General features: G+C 43.5%; 1 protein-coding gene across 2 annotated transcripts in view; it reads right to left on the minus strand.

Moving 5' to 3' along the window:
- LOC143732264 (uncharacterized) overlaps positions 1 to 6352 on the minus strand; it is a 47152-nt gene extending 40800 nt beyond the window's left edge. The window contains exon 1 of one of the 2 annotated variants that reach the window (XM_077223133.1): positions 5945 to 6352. The gene's annotated coding sequence lies outside the window, so the exon portion shown is untranslated. The remainder of the gene's footprint in view (positions 1 to 5944) is intronic. The other variant, XM_077223134.1, reaches the window with a different exon arrangement.
- Between the last annotated feature and the right edge of the window lie 15012 nt (positions 6353 to 21364).

Raw genomic sequence — 21364 nt, forward strand, 5'->3', positions numbered from 1 at the left:
ATGTAGTTAACTAGTTAACTAAGGTTAACTAAGGTTCGGGAGCAGGGCTACGCCTCAAACAGTCACCTGACTTCTCAAAACCTTCTTATATCTGGCTGCCCCTTACAGTGCGGTTTGGCTCGTTCTCTCGAACCCTCCCTACCCCATCCGCTCTCATCCATTCAACCATCCATATCATCCCCTCTTTTCTTCCCTTCACTTGGCTTACAATTAACTGAGATGATGCCCCCACTCTGAGTCTCCTTGCCGCCAACACCAGACGCCCAGATCAACCTGACTACCATCCCTTTTCCCCTTCCACTTCATCCTTTCCCTATTCATCCCCAACTCTCTTCAATAACAGAACAACCTGAATAACATCCCTTTTCCCCTTCCACTGCATATTTTCCCTATTCATCCCCAGCTCTCTTCAATAAATCAAAATTTCCGATATTCATGGTTGTAGCGTGGTCCTTGCTAGTGAATTAAACATAATTGAAGACAGATTTGACTTGAGTGTGTGATAGGGCTGAAAAAACAGCGCAAATCCGAACTAGCAAGGTTTGTTTGGGAAAGTTTCACAAAACTTCAAAACAAGAATGCTGTTGTGTGTAATACATGCAAGGCGGAACTTGCTTTTCACGGGAGCACAACATGCACTTTGGAGCACTTAAAGAGGAAACATCCCGGCAAAAGAGGAGCCGGTGAGAATTGAGTGTTCTCCAGCTAGAGCTAACTAACTAGCGGTAAATCTCTTTATTAGAGAATGCAATACTACTAATACTACTAATAATATTATCAATAATAATATAATTACAGTAATGTGATGATTTATTTTGCATAAAATAAAGCTTGATCGAGCTTAGGAGTCAGGGCTGTTTTTATTATTGTAACACTATTAGGTTATAGTCTTATCACTTGCCTGTATTTTGTTCCACAATCATGACTTGCAAAAGGAGATGTTAGGAAGAATATCATGGCAGTTACTTTTTCATACTGTAAATTAAAAGGTGAATGAGAACGTCTCTGTCAGCTCAATTGTCATGTAAAAAAAAAGATTGTAATTTTATACTTATAATAATGGTTTGCAGATTAATATTTTACCATTCTTTGTGTCCTGAAGTAAATGTCCCTTTTTCTGTTTCAGTTCTAAGAAAAGCAATGGGCCTATTCAACAATGCTTAGAGAGCATTTGTGTGTGATTTGAGTTGGACCGAAATCTGAAAACTTAAAGAGAATGACCTGTTTAGTTGGCTCAAAGTTCATTAAAACAAACTATTTCAAAAGCTGAGCTGATTTAATTTTTTTATATTATATTAAGAATATGTATAACTCAATGTTTTAACTAATTGAAAAAGATGAATAATCGTTCTAAACTTACTGATTAGTCTGTGAAATAATCGCCGATTAGTCGATTAATCGGTCTAATAATCGTTAGATTAATCGATTATCAAAATAATCGTTTGTTGCAGCCCTAGTGTGTGAACACACTATTACATATCTTATATTCAAATGACAAAAAAGACTTTTGGATTTCTGGAAATCGGTTTCAGTTTAACGTCAATTGTGATTAAACAAGCTGCTTTGTACAGCTGCTGTATCCAAGTATTTGAATAGGAAAATCTCCATCTCTAAAAATTCAGTAAATTTTAAAAGCTTAAAAAAATTACTTTTAAACACTTGAGAGTAATAAAAAGTGGAAACTTAGTTGTCGAACATCCAGAACAATGCTGTGTGCTGGGCTAAATGCGCTCGCTGTATGTGCGTACATATGATGGTATATGATGGAGCTGACAACTCGTGAAGAGTTTATAAAATCTGTAAAGGAGTAAAAACAGCAGCAGGAATCCCTCCGTCAAACACAAGCCATGTTTCCATCCACACCTTTTTATCCGAATTAAGTGATATCGAATGAAAAATGCCTTTTGGAAACAGTAAAATACGATTAAATTTCATGAATATCGACTCAAATGAAATACGTTCGGTCTCATCGGATTTTATCTTGATCGATATACGGCAAATGCGATAAAAGCTGATGGAAACGTTATTTGCCGAATAAATAATGAATTGCGATTAAGTTTTAGGCCCTTTTATGGTTGCAACACGCCACAAAACATAGAAGAAGACGAGTTCGTTTCCGGCCAGTATTCCCGCTCTGTTTGCGCACACATGGCGGATCTAAACAAAGACAGATGTAAGTGGACAAAGCAAAAAAATGCTTCAACCAAAGGGTTTCCGTGAAGTGTCTCTGAACCACGATCTCCCAGAACTGATGGAGCGCTGTCGTTCCCACACCACAGGCTGCCTCCGTTGTCGTCGGGCATTTACGTGCATCTGCATCATCATAGCAAAGTGTTTATAGAGTCGTTGTTTTCTTATGTTAGGTTTGCTTGTTATTACGTGGCTTGGTTGAATTCTAATGTAGAATGCGGTGTGTTATTTCTTGTTAACAGACTGCGGAGCTGCTAAGTATAACACACCGTTGCCATGGACGCAGTTCAGAGACAGAACAGACTATTTTCTTTAGCAGAAGCACTACTCGTTTTAAATCAATAAACTCCTTTTTAAGTTAATATTTTGTGTCAAATTATTGATTTATTTGGTAGGTAGCAATGTAATAAGCAGGATAATGTATAGTGAGGCGGTTGTTAGCAAATACAACCCCTTCAGGCTAACAACCGCCTGGCATATACATTTTCCCTTACATATGTCGCTATCAGCTGGCACATAAGCACTATTAGGCTCCGTTTTGTCTAGCAAAACTTTGTTCGCAAAAGTTTGCTTCAATGTTGTTCGATTCAGTGCGAAAATGAATGGAAACACCTTAAAATGTCTCAAATCAACTCGATATACCAATTTGATTGCAAAACAGCATGTGACGTCATTACGTACAGGTTTTTATTCGCTTTAAAGCCGTTGGATGGAAACACACTTTCACCAGCCTTTTTCGCATGAGTTTTTTTACCGAACTTCAGATAATTCGGTTGACAAGAGGATGGAAACATGGCTAGTGTGACTATGACAAAAAACCAAACAAAAAAAAACAGGTATGCTTGAGCATTCTGTCCTTTTTTTAGGGTCACATCTTATGACATCATGTCCTGTTTTTGGTTTGTTTACATGTCTTTGGTCCGTGTAGCATTCATACTTCATTCGAACCGCACGAGAGTTCGTTTGGAAGCGGACCGAGACTCATCTTTTCAGTGGTCTTGGTCTGCTTGTTTGGTGTGCACAAGGCTTCGGATGGCAGCGTTCACACATATTTAAAGGTCCCATATTGTCAAAACTGAAATTTCCTGGCTTTTTTCATGATAGCAGAGGTCTAGGGGCTATGAAACTACCATATAAGCTTCAAAACAGTCGATCCACAGACAAATGCACACAGCCTGCATAAAGTAGCTCTGCCTTTTCACAAGCTGTTGTGACTTCCGTATAAATGTGATGTCAGAACTACTCAGTCACCGCCTTCAGTCACCTTCCCCTGCAATGGTGGCTCACTCAGAAAACAACAGGCCAATCAGAAGAGAGGCTCAAGAATATTAAGTAGACAGGCCAAAATCGACCTGTTCTTGGCAGAGCTCCTGAGAAAGGAGCTGTAAAAATATATTGAGATGGTTTTGGTACTTATACTGCAAATATGTATTCGTAAGGACATAAGCCTAAAATAAAACTTCAGAAAGTTGTACAATATGGGACCTTTAAATGAACCGCACTAACGGAGTAATTGTACCAGGGTTCGTTTTAATAAAACTGAACATGCCAAGTGTGAACACACTCTTATTTTACTTTCACTCAAGTATGTTTTGGGTTAGATACTTTGACTTTTTATTGAGTACAATTCTGACAGAGTACCGATACTTTAACTTGAGGTTCTAGGACAACAATAACCCATTATAACCTCAACCTTTCTCAAGCTAACTTTGCCAAAAGAATCTCTAAGCCAAAATAATGATTACAAAACAAGCCAAACTACTTATAAAAATACTTTTTTCCATACTCTTAAAAAAAAACTTAGGCCTAGGTAAGGTAGCCAGCCCAGGTGATTGACGCTCTAAGAAGAAATGTAACTATTTTCTTCAGTATAGTTTTACTAAACTATCTTTCAACTAAGCTGGCAAAAACCCAGTTCAGAAAGGACCAACTGATTGCCTTGAAGCCTTTTACGCCACTGTGTTTCCTGTCTTTTATGGTGTGTGTGTGTGTGTGTGTGTGTGTGTGTGTGTGTGTGTGTGTGTGTGTGTGTGTGTGTGTGTGTGTGTGTGTGTGTGTGTGTGTGTGTACAACTGACACTCTGGTTCAGCCAGTTTGGCAGAAGTAAAATACTTTCCATGCTCTACCTGAGCAACAACACCAATGAATGAGCATGACTGGCAGGGCTTCAGTACACACACATGATGAAGCCCATCCCCTCCACACAAACTACAGCTGACCCCATTCAGCATATATCTGTGTGGAAATCACCTGACAAGCTAACCTGTCAGAAAAGGCTACTGGGAAAGTGGAATCACTAAGAAAAATGTAAATTCTAAAAAGTAAAAGGATGTATAAGTATGCCTGTATTTGGTTGACTTAAGATTCAACTGAACTACGTTGATCAACAGCTTTTAGATGCATACACTACAGTTCAAAAGTTGTAATGTTTTTAAAACATTGTTATATCTCTTATGCTCATAAAGGCATTTATTTTATCAAAAATACCGTAAAAACATTCGTATTGTGAAATGTAATTGCAATTTAATTAAATAAATTTTAATTAATTTATTTTCTATTTGAAAATTTAATTAATTAAATTTTCTATTTGAATATATTTTAAAATATTTTATTTTATTAATGTATTTCTGTAGTGGCAAAGTTGAATTTAGAGCATCAATACTCCAGTCTTCAGTATCACATCTAATTTTCTGATTTGGTGTTCAAGAAATTAATATTACACTAACAGTCAAAGGGATGCATTAAATTAATCATTAATATTAAAAAACGGTTGTGCTGCTTAATATTTTTATGGAAAACATGACACTTTTATCAGGATACTTTGATGAATACAAAGTTTTAAACAACAACATTTATAAATCTTTTGTAACATTATAGGCTAATTATATTGATCAGTAAAATGTATGATACGAATCTTTGTTGAACAAAAGAATAAATATAACTGACCTCAAACATTTAAAAAGCAGTGTAGTTGATACAGTCCCCTTTAAAGACAAACTCATGTACTTTATGCAAATGTTTCAAGACAAACTGTAACTTGTAACGCGTGCATAAAATGCTACAATACCAAGCACAGAATCACAGGTCATAACTGCAGATCCACAGCTTGACTGAATGGAGAAAACTTGATTAACAACTACCAGAAATACAGCACACTAATATTTATCCTAGCAACAATAATGATGATAAAAAATTAAAATGATTACTGGAAAAAAAAATTAGAGCAAGCATGACTTAACTACATCGTACGATGTACAATAAAGCATACAAAAGGCGAAAATGTAAAGTCCACCACAGTTCAAGCTTATAGGAAATGTTCACCCCTATATTGGTGACATTAAACCACAAAGACACTTAAAATACCACAGTACAAAAACAGAATACCATAGACTGAAAATCAGTTATGGGATCATGGTCCCCTTCAAAAAGCTTTCATAATATTTGTAATTGTGTTTAATTTATATTGTTTTGACATTGTTAGCTAATACGACACCAGTTCCCTATAAAAACGTTAAAGTTTTGTTGCATTAACAATACATGAAGTAAGCATAGCATTTTGGCGTAAACAATAGTTACAATGGTATTTTTGTAATGGTCAGAACTGTAAATAGCTCGCGTGTGAGTTCCATTGTTAGCTGATTTGACTAGCCTGCTTTATTATTCCCATTAGTCTCAAGATCAACAGAAGCAGGGTGACATAAAGCAGGTAAAACACACACAAAGTGATAAAAGCACAACGTTTCACTTTACACACCTTTTCGTCAACTTCAAATAGCCGTCTGTCTGTCCCACCTGTGTTGAGGAGTTTGGGATCTGAGCTCAACCAAACTTCGCTGCTGTCTGTCGGGATAGACCCAAGCGAGCGTCGTCCTGTTGATCGCTGGTTAATGTTCCTCGTTATTTAGTTGCTTTATCCCGCATGAATCGCACCAGGACAACATTCCTCACACCAGTACCGCTGCATAAACGGCCGCCTTTCTATGAACACTATCACAGGCTGGCTCACACAAACTTGCTAAGGGAGCCGGAAGGCGGTATGGGATCGCATAGCGCGGAAGGATGGAGGATTTGTTTTGGTACGCCAGACTGGGACAGTGTGGAGGGGGAGAGTGAGTCCGTGCGCCCCCTTGTGGGTGATGATAAAATAGACCAAGTTGTCCTCGATTGACGCTTGGCTTGATCACGCAAAAACGAATTTTTATTTCCTCCAAGCCTTTTGCGTGGGTGAAGTACGAACGTGACAACTCCCATATTTAATCAGTTAGGCAGATTGCAGTGATTTACTTCACAAGGGCAAAACACATATTTATACGCTTGATGAAGTAGGCCTAATGATAATTAGTTTGACCAGCTATAAACGTAGGTCTGCCTATAACGTATATTTACCTTTGATATTTAGCGTAGGCCTACTTCATTTCTAAAGTGCATTTCTTTTTCACAAAGACATAGCCCGCATTGACAAATATAGGCCTATTTGCACCGAAATGCGAAAATAATATACATTTTAAATGTCCAGTTTTGAAGGCTGTGTACACTGCAGTGGTTTGTAGACTAATAAATGTCTACAATGTCTTATATCTATGTGTTTCTTTGTAATTTGTTGTTTTGTTTTGTAAATGGATGGCTACTTGCAGATGGTGACCTCATTAGGTTTTTATCTAGTTGTGAATGGAGGTTTCCTGTAGCCAGCAGAGGGAGCCATTACTCTTTTAAATAAAGACTGTCCCTGCGTCCCAATGTCCATACTATCCATTCTAAATGTGAGAATAAGTGTGTCAATAGTTACAAAAATGTTAGAATGAGTGTGTCAAAAATGTTAGAATAAGAGTTTGTCAAAAATCCCTGGGTCTACTATTTCCAGTAGATTTTCGAAGTGTGGATCCATGCACACTCCAAAGGCTAATGCCCACAACCCATTGCACTTTGGAGGAGGAATACAAACACGAATAAAAGGTGTTAAAATACAATAAAAAACATGGCGTATGTGTGCGACCGACAAGGTTTGAGTGACTAATCAATTCGGTAGGAAATTAAATTAAATGAAATGTGGAGGATTTTAGCTGTGACAATATGATTGCAGTTTACTGTGGATGCGACAGAGAGCAACCATTAAAGACACAGTTGTATGACGTGATAGTATGTCCCAAAGCAAAGCTTGTGTAGGCTACTCTTTTGCTACACACTCAAAAGTATCAAAAAAGAGTAGGCTAGCCTACATACTTTTAGAGCGTAGTATAAGTAGGCGAATCAAAACGCAGCAAAGGGCTGCATTCGAAACATAGACTGTAAAAAAATATGGACGTAGTATCCATGACGTCACCCGTAGGTTTCTGAAGAGCGTTTTTGAAGCCTAAAGTGGGCGGAGTCACTCGTCGCCATCTTGGAAGCGCGTCACAGTGCGTCACTCCCGGATAAACGAAAATGGGCAAAAAGGCGGGACGTGGGTGGAGTTGAGGTGCCTGGATGCTGAAACTACGCCCGCCTTGCTCGACGTGATCGAGTTTGCTCAGGCTAAGCTAATGTGCTACTGGCCTCGCGCTAAAGTGACAGCTGACTTGAAGTAGACCTAAAGCCAATAGTTAAAGTTTATGTTTTTGCCCTTGGAAATACTATAATAGTTAAAAGACATAACTAACCATGAGACTAACGTGTATTGTGATGCATTATTATTCTCATGCAGTAACTTACAATATTTGCTCTGAGTGTGTGTGTGACAGTGATTCATGCGCATACATGTCAGTCAGCGCGGCAATGCACGTCAAGTTCGTAGAGAGCTTTATTCAGTCCATTTTAAATTCTGATAGATATTACCTAATAAGTTCAAGTAAGTTAATGCACTAGAAATCCGCGCTCATTTAAGGGACGAAAAGAAAGCACTGACACCTGCAGGATTTAATCTGACGGTACTTTTTATTGAACACTAAAAGCATATTATAACATAGTCTATCTGCTCCGTAAGATCAACGGTAAGTTACAGCAGAACGAGTGTGGCCTCTATACCTTAGACGTTTTTAAATCTGAACTCCAAAAAGCAACGATATTGTCAGACATCCATGAGTGCATGTTCACAGAGGAAAACAACTGAAGAACAGTGCTGGTTGTTCTCTCGATACTCGACAACGACGGAATCCAACGGCGTGGGCAAAGGTATAAGGGCGGCGTGTAATAAACTGTATGAAATAATCCCGAAAAAAGTACAAACACGGCAGAGATGACAAGTTCAGCAGCTGGAATCAGCTGAGGTGACATGATGGCTAACAGAGAGCAGACAAACGGCTAGTAATAACAGCAGCGGCAATCCACCTGTCACTCAAGTGGCCACGCCCTTGATTATGCAGGAATTTAATGCTTAATATAATTTAAACGGATGAGTTATAAAAAAATTCACCCCCCTCACAGTTGTCATGAAGGGCAAAATTAGCTGTATAGACCAAAACAACTTAAGGCACCAGGCTGTAAACATAATTTTTTCGGCTGTAAAGTTGGGCATTTTAACATGGGAGAGATACAGATTTGGCTCACTTTTGCAGTCAGGCTCAAGCGGCCAGTCGATGAATTGCAGTTTAATTCACTTCCGTGTTGGTTTCAAGAGGGAGACAGGGAGGTTGCCGCTTGATCCGAAATCAAATACTTCCCTACACTAGGCAAAAAACGTACTAGGTTACTAACGTAACCTCGGCCAGCAACAATCATGATGAAGGGACTTATGTGCTTGAAGTACAGGGCCAACTGTAAAGAGCCGGGCTCATAGAGGCCAGCTCACCTTCTCCCCACCCCCTTTCTTTCTTCTTTTTTTACACAGAAAGGATACATGCCTGCAGAGCAGGGACTTCCAGACTGTAAAATCTGGTAAAGGTAGATGGCGAAGACCAGCCTGCTGCTCTACAGATAACACCAATAGATACCCTGCTGGACCTCTCAGAGCCCTGACTAGGCAGATCAGGTGCAACTGCTGCTCATCCTCCGTGGAGGGGACAGCTGATAGCGTGATCACCTGTGGTTTGAACGGGGTTGAAAGCACTTTGGGCACATACCCATGTTTAGGTTTGAGAATGACTTTAGTCACCCGGGCCAAACTCCAGTCAGGAAGCGCTCACAGAGAGCGCTTACAAGTCACCAATTCGCTTGACTAACTCTAAGGCTAACAGTAGCGCAGTTTTCAGCGAAAGTGGCCTTAATTCGGCCGTTTGCAACGGTTTGAACGGGGGCCTCTTCAGTGCCCGAAGGACCATTGATAGGTCCCAGGAGGGCACCATAGGGGGCCCTGGGGGTTTAAGCCTCCTGGCTCCCTTCAGGAATCGGACAATCATGCGCTCTTGCCCCCTGAATGGCCAGCCATCGGTACGTGAAAAACTGCAATGGCTGCCACATAGACTTTAAGGAGAACGGATGGAGAACACTTAAGAGCATAGAGGCAACTGGTAAACGGAGCTCTAGCCTCTCTCTAGTACTCTAGTACTCAGGACGCCCGCTGGGAGGTCCCCGAGCTCCCGTCAAGGGGCCACACATGTAGCACCCATAGGTTGGGACGGGGGTGCCAGATCATCCTGTTCGCCTGGGAAAGGAGGTCTTTCCTCAGGGGAATTGGCCAAGGGGCTGCTGCGAGCAGCTGTATCATCTTGGGGAACCAAGGCTGGGTCCACCAGAGAGGGGCCACTAGCAGGACTACATGTCTGCCCTCCCTGATCCTTTTTATGACTTGGGGGAGGAGCGAGACCGGAGGAAAAGCATAAAGTAGACGGCTGGGCCAATCGTGGGCTCTTCAAGAAGAATGTTGGGCAATGACAGTTGTCTTCGGAGGCGAAGAGGTCAACCTCTGCCCTCCAGAAAACACTCCATATCATTTGAACCGTCTGGGGTTGGAGAGTCCATTCCCTAGAGGACACTTGGCCCCCGGACAGCATGTCTGCTCCCTGGTTCAGTCTGCCTGGCACGTGCGCTGCTCTCAGAGAGCGCAGGTTGTCGTTCTCCCATAGGATGAGATCTCTGGCCAGTTTCTATAGCCGTCTCGACCTGGGCCCGCCTTGGTGGTTTATGTAGGAGACCACTGTCGTGTTATCCATACAGACCAGGATGTGGTGACCCGAGAGACGTGGTAGGAAGGTCTTGAGGGCTAGCACTGCTGCAATCATTTTCAGGCAGTTGATGTGCAACCGTGTCTCTGTGCTCGACAATGAGCCAAAGGCCGGTTCGCCCTCGCACAGAGCGCCCCAACCTGTGTTGGAGGCATCCGTAGTGACCACCATTCGTCTCGAGACTGTCCTCAAGCTCATCCCAGGCTCAAAGAGACTGGGTGTCGACCAGGGAGCCAGGGCTCTGATACAGCCATGGCCCACTCTGATGGGAAGACTGCCCCAGCGCCACGCTCGGTGAGGAGCCTGTGGTTTCAGCGAGTACTGCAGGGGGCGCGTATGCAGCATACCCATCGGGAGTACTGATGAAGCTGAGGCCATAAAACCTAGCATCCTTTGAAACGTTCTGAGGGGTCTGTTGGTTCCCGTTCTGAATGAGCAGGATAGTCAGCAAGCGCTCGTCTGACAGCCAAGCCCTTGTTTCGGCTGAGTCTAAAATCACCCCCAGGAAAGAAATCCTCTCCCTGGGCAGCAACAAGCTCTTTGCTGTGTTTATTCTGAGACCCAGGCATTCTAGATGGCTGAGTAGCACAGATTTGTGAAAGTTTAGTTCCGACTCTGACCGGGCCAGAATGATCAGGGTCCAGCGTTATCCTTGGCCTGGGTCCCTGACGCTTGGGTGCGAAGCGCTTATGCTGACCGTGTAGGTGGAGGTGAGGCTGTTAGAATGCACTGTATAATCCACCAAGAAGCACTGTGTGCCAAGACTGTCCAGCTGGGCGATGTGACGAACACTGTTGTAAAAACTGTCAACATAATTCGAGCTAGAGGACTGTACCACAGAGAATTTCAAGCTTTCCTTTCTTATGTGGATGCTGAATACGGGGATGTACTCTACCACTTTGAGGTGCGCTGGCTAAGCCGTGGCTATGTGCTGCAGCGGTTTTATTATCTGAGATCAGAAATCGATCAGTTTATGAAAGAGAAGGGCAGACCTCTTCATGAACTGAGTGACCCTCTGTGGCTGGCCGACCTGGCATTTTTAGTTGATCTTACTCATCATCTGAATACACTGAACAAGAACCTACAAGGCAAAGAACAGCTGGTGCCACACCTGTATGCACACATGAAAGCCTTCTGTGTAAAGCTCCGCCTGTTTGAGACACAACTACGAAGCTTTAATGCTGCACACTTCCCTGCGCTGTCTGAAATCAAGTCTGCTTTTCCAAAGGCCGACCTTTCTGCTAAAAAGGAGAAATATGTGTCTGTGATTGCATCTCTCGTGACAGAATTCAACCAGCGTTTCCAAGATTTTTCTGTCGTTGAAAAACAAATCAAGCTGTTCTCGACCCCCTTCCTGGTAAATGCAGAAGAAGTGGAAGAGAGTCTGCAGTTAGAACTGATTGAAATGCAATGTGATGATTTTCTGATTTGTATGCAGAATACAAAACATGGAAAGACTCTTAGGGCCCTATCTTGCACCTAGCGCAATTGACTTTGTACACCGACGCATGTATCATTCCTATTTTGCACACGACACACAGCAGGCTTTTCCCTCCACAGACGCACATCTGCAAACATCAGCTTCTGTCCCTCCCTGACTTCTATCAGAGTTTGGATAGTGCCAAGTTTCCTGTGATGAGACGCCACGCAAAAAGAATGATGAGCCTGTTCGGCTCAACATACATATGTGAACAAACATTTTCTCAGTTAAATCAGAACAAAAGCAGACTGAGAACCAGAATGGCTGATAGCCATCTCTGTGAAGTCCTTCGTGTCTCAACCACCAAACTTTCTCCTGACATGTCACCCATCCTTCAATCCAAAGGACAGCATCACTGCTCCTACTGAGTGCAATGTTCTTCACATTATAGGCGAGTTAGAAACAGGCTACACACTGTTACGACCCCCGGTGCCACCTGCAGGCCTGTAGTTCCAGTGCATGGGCAGGGTTGGGCTTGCAGTTCCAGTTATTAACCTGACTCTTTGCAAACACACACAACTGACATTGTATTTAATTCATACCACCTAGACACTTTTTACTTTAATAATAAACAGTTCTTAATTTATATTAAAACTTAAAGTGTTTCTTAAAAACTTGTTTGTGTTTCTTTTTATGTTGAGACCTTGAGTAACAAGCCAGGTCGTAAAAACACAGTATTCATGTGTCAATATGTCACCTCTAGTGTGTGGCCTGGCCCTTTGTTCTTTTTCTGTATTTGGCCCTCACTAAAAAAAGTTTGGACCTAGAGGACCACCATCGACTGGAGGGCGGAGCCTGCCTGGTCAGCGGATGCGTAGGCCCTACGCGCTAAGGCTGAAGTCATCCTGCAAGGCTTAGACGGGTGGGAAACCTTGGCTTTCCAGCCAATCGTCGAGGGTGGACAGAGGTGTGCCGGCACGGCTTCCTCTCAAAGCCTTTTCCTTCGGTGCCGTTGATGGTCGAGAGCACAGATGAGGAATAGAGACGCAGGCATGCAGAGTATGGGGCACGCCACGATTTCGCCAGGTCCTCGCGGACTTCCGGGAAGAATGGAGAGGTTCTCTGGCGAGGGGCCTGTTGGCGCCCCGGCAGGAACAACTCGTCAATTACACGGAGTGATCGCACGGCGCATCATCAAATCCCCCGAACGAGACGAGACCCCCGGCGTCGAGCGGGGGGTGCTGGTCTGCGCGGGAAAACATCATGGGCGATATCTCTCTCTGAGGAGATGGTGAGGCATGCGGGAACTGAGCCGGCGTGAGCTCACCGACCTCCTTATACTCAGCCCTCGGACTCCGCCGTTTTTTCCACCGAGGCTCGGCAGGAAAAGGGAACGGGAGAGCGCGAGGGGCGGGGTTCGCGCTCTGAAAAGAGTGCTCGCCGTGAGCAGAGAGAGGCGAGCGGCATACTCTTGCAGTGAGAGCAGGTAAACTCGCTGAGAGCGGCGTCAGCCTTACCCAAGCAGACAACACACTCGCCGTTATCATCATCCTCATGAAGAGGGGCTCTGCATGAGCCACATGTGTGGCGGGGCATTTGAAACAATGCCACTGCTCTTTTGTGGATACAGTAAGAAAAAGGATATGCCAGTGTTTCTCCAGAGAGCACAGGGGAGACAGTGTGACAGCTCGCTGGATCGCTGGCGATTGAGTGTGCTGATCAGGCAGGCCGCTGGCTCGCTACTGGATCAAGGCCGGCTGCTGGCTCACTCGCTGTTCCGCTGCAGGCTCTACTTGACTCAGCGAGAAGGCGTTGGCTTCGAGTTGAGAGGATCGGCAAGGTCTGAAGATTGTCGCTGAAGGAGATCGTCTTTGCGTTCAGTTCAGCGGGCTTTGCACCGATTGGTTCGTGCAGTTGCGGCGCTCTGCCATTGGTTCGTGCAGTTCCCACTGACCAGCCAATAGTGTGCGAGTAAGCCTCGGCACTGTTATGGATGTGCAGTAAGCACTGCATTATTTTATAAAGGCTTCAGTATTTCAGAGAAAGGAGTTTCCCCTAGCGTCTAGCAAGATGCAGTACGACTGACCGTTTGAAAGGGAACAGTATGTGACAAAAGTTGTATGTTTGAATTCACTGTAGGCTACTCATAAAAGAATAGACAAAAAGTACCCGGATGGCCTAGATTCTGAAGTGTGCATACGATGGACACTCTACTATCCCATGAGGCCACGGGAGAGGATTTATGAATGGAGGCTATATGGGGAGGCTGCAGACCTGGAGCCTGTAGATATAAGGCCCAGGCAGTTTTACGCCCCTGTTGTTCCTGATGCGTCCCATAGGGGGATATACTGCGAAATAACATCATCTACGCTCGAAACTTACACATTAATAACCGTCCCGTGACTCCCATCCATAGACGTTGACCAATTTTGTGTTTTTTGTTAATTTAAATATAAACATTACAGTGTAGATTTGCACTACGGATTAACAATTTGCCAAATTGTTAACAAATAACAATTAGCCTACAGATTAAAAAATTAAAAAATGTATAATACACATAGTTGGATCAGATGTCAAGTAATGATATATGACCTACTGTAGAATAGTTATATTCACCGTAGTTTATACAGGAGACTGAGTGAAATATGTTGTTGTGAATTTATATAAAGTTACATTTAGATATAACATATTTGGCCCATTAGACATACAGTACCGTGTAATTGTCACGCTTTTGGCTGCGTGAGGCACGTCGAAGCAGACTCAGACGACAGGATAAAGTGACAACAGGAATTTAATATAAACAGAAACGTACCAAAACTACAACTCAGTGTTGACAACTCAGAGAACCAACAGTGAACAGAGAACCATAAGGAACTTAAATACACAGATGAAATAGGAAGACAAGGTGACAACAGCTGAACATGGTGAGTGATGATGATCGCTGGCAGGTGCGGGTAATGGTGAAGTAGGTGCAGGTGTGAGCCGGAGAGGATGATGGGACATGCAGTGAGGACGATGACTAACAGGTGACAATAATCATATGGAACCTCGATGAAATATCTGCTGTACTATTCTCTATTCTATTGGTCGTCATACAGCTCTAAAACAGTGTCCTACATAGCACTTAATGAAGACAAACAATTTATCCCTTTTCTAAAATTCCAAGGGCCATTTAGAAGAAACCATTTATGAATTATGATGACTCATCGTAATTATGATGCCACTCTTCTTTAACTGTGTTTCTATCCTCCTGTCAAAGTGCTCCTGCTCACTGATAAAAAATTAATAAGGACATTCATGGTGAATTTGATCTTGTCACTGTGGGTGTGTGTGGGTGTGCTGCCCAGAATTGATGTCAGGTGAGTGTGGATTGCATCAATTTGCTCCTGATCTTCAAAGTACAACGGCACAGGCACTTGTTGGTGTGACACTTTTGGAAAAAGATTTATTTTGGCCAATGATGATGGACTGTGCAGAGAATCTACATTCAAACCATATGGGAAAAGTTTTTAATGTGGGTTTTATCATGTAATACACCGTATTGCACTTTATTGCTGTTATACACCGTAAAAACGAATTAGTTCAGTTTACTTAATTAAATTGTGCAAACTCGTTGACTTAATTTAAGTAAGCATAACTTAATTACATCAAGTTCTTCTTACTTAATCTATTTAAGTTTTGTCAACTTAATTCTATCTGTGATCTGAGGAAGTGTACTCCCAGAGTGCATTGCGGCATGAATAAATTAATTGCTTTGTTTTACCATTTTTGGCTTTATTTAACCATTAAAATTGTATTTGCTATCGTTATTGGGGTTATACTGACAAGAGACAGCAAATAAAATTGCAATGGTCTAATTAATTAATTAAAAAAAAAACTTGTTACCATTGTTGTGGTTTGCATGCTGAATGTTGAAGTCTGTGTGTGACTCAAGCAAAATTGCAAGATATTGTCACAAATTTAGAGGGATTATATCAACCCAATTAAAAGTTTATGCCATAAGTGTTTGCAATTAAAATGTAAAAAGATCATTATTTATCATGATAAACATGTTGTACATCATAAATACATTCATTAAGAACATGGAAATAATTTAAGTATAAATACTGTATATATAATATTTATTACTTCACTTCCTTTGATATCAAATAACTGTGATTTCATGTTGCATCACTGCATCAATTGGAAGAGAATCAGAATGATGTAAACGAAGTTCCAAGTGCCCAACCAAAGGGAACACTAACTACAATAATGGTGAGGAATTTTAGGTTGATTTTAGGAAATCAACATGAATTTATGAAGTCAACTTATGTGAAGTTCTCCCAAAATGTTTAGTTGTATTGACAATAACATTCAACAAGGCTGGAAAATGAGCGTATGCAAATAAGAAGAATGATGACTGCAGAAGTGGAAGATAATAGTGAAAAGTCTATTAAGAATTTCCCCGCTTCAAAAACCATTTGCCCCGCCTGGTTTTTTTTTTTTTTTTTTTTTTTGCTTTGGCAAAATGGTACTCAAACCAGTCAAGCAATGTTTAATAGGGTTTTCTGAGTAATGAAGGCATAGCATGCAAACAGTACAGATTACTAAAAAAATGTAAGTTCAACACATTGTCGGAGATTAATTAAAGTTAACTAAACAATAGTTAGTAAGAACAATGTTAGATTTTACAGTGTATCCACTTTATTAACAACTCTCTCAACTACATGATTGCTCTCCTGACTCTCGCGATCACTCTTCTCTTCCCAACCCCGTTCTCGCAATATCACCACACTGCAGAAATAATCAAAATATTTGAGTAAGTGTGCAGTTCAACTCTTTACTTAGAGAGGAGATTTACATGAACATACAGTATATGGCTATTATAAATGTGTCTTTTGTGTGTTCACACCATAGACTATAACAAAAAGTTCACTTATTTCCAATATCTACTGTAAAGTTGTTCCAGAAACCATGTGGAGTATGTTTTAATGCAAGGGGTAAACAGGGTCTTACCAGAAGGGGCCATCTCACACAAGCTAAAGACAGGCAACAAAAGACAATAAAAAAAAAAATGAATCTGGAAAGTGAGTAGAGAAGACTAGGGGCAGCTAAACCTACACGTGATTAACTAAAGAAAATCAACCAGACCGTCAAGAACTTTTTGTCTCTCGAAATAAATTATAGACCCATCCATATAGAAATTAAACTACCTACCCTAGCTTTATCTAGCTAATCGTTTATAAATAATAAATGTTGCATCATTGCTAAACAACAATAACTTTAGCAGATTATTTAACATACTTCAATTCGTGTCCCTGTACTGCCTCCCCCTACTGGACGCATCAGGAACAACAGGATTGTAAAACTGCCTGGGGCGTATACTTATATCAACTGGCTCCAGGTCTGCAGCCTCCCCCTACTCAATGGAGGTGAAGTAACATAACTTCAAGTTGGGTCGGTCACGTGTTAATGACAATATGGCGAATGTAGAGCATCCGGATTGCATTCATACTACACACACTCATACTATACAGAACATACTTTTTTGTGAAGTAATTACTTATTCAGAATCAGTTCCTACTCAAGAAGAGATAGGCTATGCGATTTCGGACACAGACAAGTTTTGCATTCAGAAGGAAGTAAACCTAATAAAAAGCTTTGATTTAGCATTTAATTATTTTAATAAAACTATTGTATTCAGAAATTATTTGAATCATAAGACTTTTTTTTACCAAAAAAAGAGGACATTAAATCACAAAAGGAAGATGAAAACAAAAGTCATGTCCCCTCTGACATCGAGAAAGCCAGTCAGGCAACAGAGCTGGAGAAAATGTGGATGATGACAAAATAAAAGTATGGGGATGCTGAAAAAATATGAATCAACTGACATGATCATACAAACAGCATAGAATTTTCTCCATTTTGTGAGTCAAAAGCTAATTAACAGCAATTAATATTCATAACAGTAAGCTCAAAGCATGGTGATTAATTTTAATTTATAACCACTCATCTGTGTGTCTCTCCTTTCCAGTAGGTGCTGAGATCATGCCAATGATAGTATCGAAAGCCAGTATCACACCTCACCATTTCATTTCTGATAGAAAACAGAAATACAGAGTTGGATGGGATGAGTGAACATCTAGTGATATGTGTAAGGACTCAACTGACCAAAAAACAAATCAAACAAGTGAACTGAACACAAAATAACGTCTCAGGTTACGACTGTAACCTATGTTCCCTGAGAACAGGGAACGAGACAATACGTCAACGACGCTATGGGGGAACGCCTCAGGCGTGACAGGTGTCTGAAATCACTATCAAATCACGTCAATCATATTGACCGGCGACAGCCCGTGAATCATTAGCGTGAATGATTAACGTGCGACCTGGAAGTATAAAAGGGCGCCTTGCAAACATGACAAATCACCTTATCGTCTGAAGGGACTGTACGGTAGGCAAGCACCGCGGCATGGCAGGGAGACGTATTGTCTCGTTCCCTGTTCTCAGGGAACATAGGTTACAGTCGTAACCTGAGACGTTCCCTTTCGAAGGGAACTCAACAATACGTCAACGACGCTATGGGGAACGATATACCAACGCCGCCATGCTAAGGGGAGTACATGCCAAGTGGCAGTGACAACTGTCAGAACCAGCAACTTCAAATGAAACGCTAGAACCACTCACCCTCAGGTCACACTGGGCTGTCAGTGACAGCATTCCCTACGGTCATAGCCCAAGCTACAGCCTCACAGAAAAACCTTCATAAACATGGTTAAATGAAAGGTCTACCTGGGCCGGCTCCGGGCCTGGAACCTCAGCTTCCAATTAGAAGGGGTCCCTTCTAGGGAATGTGGCTAGGGAACCCAAGGGAACCCCAGCCAGTCACTATTCAGGGGAACGTACTCACCCCGAAATGCCACCAGGACGGCCTGACCTGGCGCCAGTACATAGACACTTCGTCAGGCCAAATCCTGTCTGTCTGAAGACAGAGCCTCTGGACAAATGCCTTAAGTAAGGCATCCAACCCGAGGGACTGCGAAGCTGGCAGTGAACCACTCGGCCCGGATCTCAGAGACGGGATATCCCGGAGAGTATGACTCAGCATAGTGCTTTCCGACCCTTGCTAGCGAGGGGAGTTTCTCTACTCGATCCACGGATCAACCCAGTGTCTGTGTTTCAAAACACTGAGGAGGCCTGTGAAGGCCTAAGGGCTGATCTAACTGGGAGGCCTCACGAGAGGCCTACGACCGTCTGACCAGACTCAGGAAGCCGCATGCTCATAGAGACCCTCGTGAGGGGAGCACAAGGTCTGCCTGGTAGGCAAACCAGGCTGTAGGCAGAAAAGGTTCCGGGAGGGAACCTTTAGCAGAGAATGAACACTTTAGCGAGCCAGGGCGCAAGCTCGCCTTCAGCAGCTGCCTATTAAGGCTAGCTGAAACTGATAGCAAGAGACCACTAGCTTCATAAACCCAGCACCACTAGGGAGCGTTACAGGGAGGCCCGGAGAGGCCTACTACCTGATCCTTTAGGGAGGCACGTGAGGCCTACTACCTGATAACCACAGTACGTGGGAACTCACCTTCAGGGAGGCCCGGTGAGGCCTGCTACCCTACGACCACAGTATGTGGGGAGCTCACCTTCAGGGAGGCCTGGAGAGGCCTACTACCTGGTAACCACAAACTGTGGGAACTCACCTTCAGGGAGGCCTGGTGAGGCCTACTACCTGACTGTTCTCAATCAAGGAGGCCTGGAGGAGCCTACTACCTGATAACCCCAGTATGTGAGATGCTCACCTTCAGAGAGGCCAAGAGAGGCCTACTACCTGATAACCACAGTACGTGGGAACTCCTCCTTCAGGGAGGCCCGGTGAGGCCTGCTACCTTACAACCACAGTATGTGGGGAGCTCACCTTCAGGGAGGCCTGGTGAGGCCTACTACCTGGTCACCACTATCTGTGGGAACTCACCTTCAGGGAGGCCTGGTGAGGCCTACTACCTGACCGTTCTCATTCAAGGAGGCCTGGAGGAGCCTACTACCTGATAATCACAGCATGTGGGGAACTCACCTTCAGGGAGGCCTGGTGAGGCCTACTACCTGACAGCCAAAATATTTGGGAGCCCACATCCAGGGAGGCCCAGAGCGGCCTGCTACCTGACAGCCACAATATTTGGGAGCTCACATTCAGGGAGGCCCAGAGAGGCCTACTACCTGATAGCCAACGTAAGTGGGAATTCGCCTTCAGGGCGGCCGGGTGAGGCCTACTACCCGATAACCATCTTAAGTGGGAATTCACCTTCAGGGAGGCCTGAGTGGCCTACTACCTGATAACCACTGGTAGCTTTGAGCCCTGAGTCCGGGTGAAAGTATAAGGTGGCCTGCTAAGGCCAGCCAGCTGGGGACTCGCCTATCAGGGAGGCCTGGTCGGGCCTACTAGCTAATAGCAAGTCATATTCTGCCATAAAGTACACTGTTGGAAACCATACTACACAGCATAATTCACTAATGGGCTTCCAGTAGCGCTATAAGGTATGTCCCACAATGTTGGGACTCACCTCCGAGGAGGCCTGTTTAAGGCCTACTACCCATCAGTGAGTCAACTGCCCGAACCACCAAGGCCAACCACGTAAAGTGAGCTGGCCTACAGTGCCCTCTGGGGGGCTGTCCAATCAAGGAGGCCTGCTGAGGCCTACTACCTAATGGCGCAGCCTTCGTTGGCAGAAAAACTGTTTACACAGCGCCTACAGCATCCTGGTGCCTAATCACATTGCCCATGGCAGTGTACTCCGCAAGAAAGCTAGCACCCTTAAAACAAGGGGAGTACAACATACGCCACTCTGCCTCAACGGAGGCCCCAGTTAGCCAGGGGCCTACCATCTATGCATGGGCGTCAGCTCAGGGCAATGCTCTGGCTTCAGGGGAGCGTACTTCGACCAAAGAAGAAGTGAAGCTTACTTCATACTCGACCCGAGCCATAGTGGTGCGAGGTGGGATAAAACAGAACTGGGAGTGAAGTGCTCAGACCTACCCTGTATCACAGGGGAATACTCACACCTCACCCTGAGGTTACCAGGGTGCGGGGCTGCCAGCGGCTCTAGGGGTGACAGAAATGTATCTGTGCCCAACCTAGGGGAGTGGGGCTTGAATGAAAGCCAACCACCTACAACCTAGCGCTCGAGCAGTAGCTCAGCGAGGTGAGTGAAGCCTAAACTGGCGGCCTAAATCCGTAGGCCAGTTCTGCATGGCAGGGTCGGGCAGGAAACCCAGTCTTCTTCGTGAAGCGAAAGACGGCCTAACCCTGCTCAATAAAGACATATATACCACGGAGGCCTGTTTGAGGCCTACCATGTCCTTACAAACCATCCTCAGCACCACGCTGCATTACTCTAGTCACCCCAGAATGCAGAGAAGGGGGCGGGCCTTGGCCTAACGACTCCCACGGGAGGAGGCTGTTTATACAGGGATGCTAGAAACCAACATTCACACAGTGAAGGGTCAGAGGAAGAAATGCTAAAATTTTTAGGAGAGCGCCTCTATTATCCCTGGCACAGCCTAGGCCAGCTACAGAGGCGGCCCTGGTAAGGGCCAGCCTGCAAGCATAGATCTATCTGAGGGCTCGGAGGAGCCACAGCCTTACTAAAGAATATAGTCTGTATTATTCCATACAAAGGGCTGCAGAATCGCTCAGCCTAATGAAAAC

Source organism: Siphateles boraxobius, unplaced genomic scaffold, assembly GCF_051911475.1.
Source record: "Siphateles boraxobius isolate OS27281-9 unplaced genomic scaffold, OSU_SipBor_1 9, whole genome shotgun sequence".
NCBI lineage: Eukaryota > Metazoa > Chordata > Actinopteri > Cypriniformes > Leuciscidae > Siphateles > Siphateles boraxobius.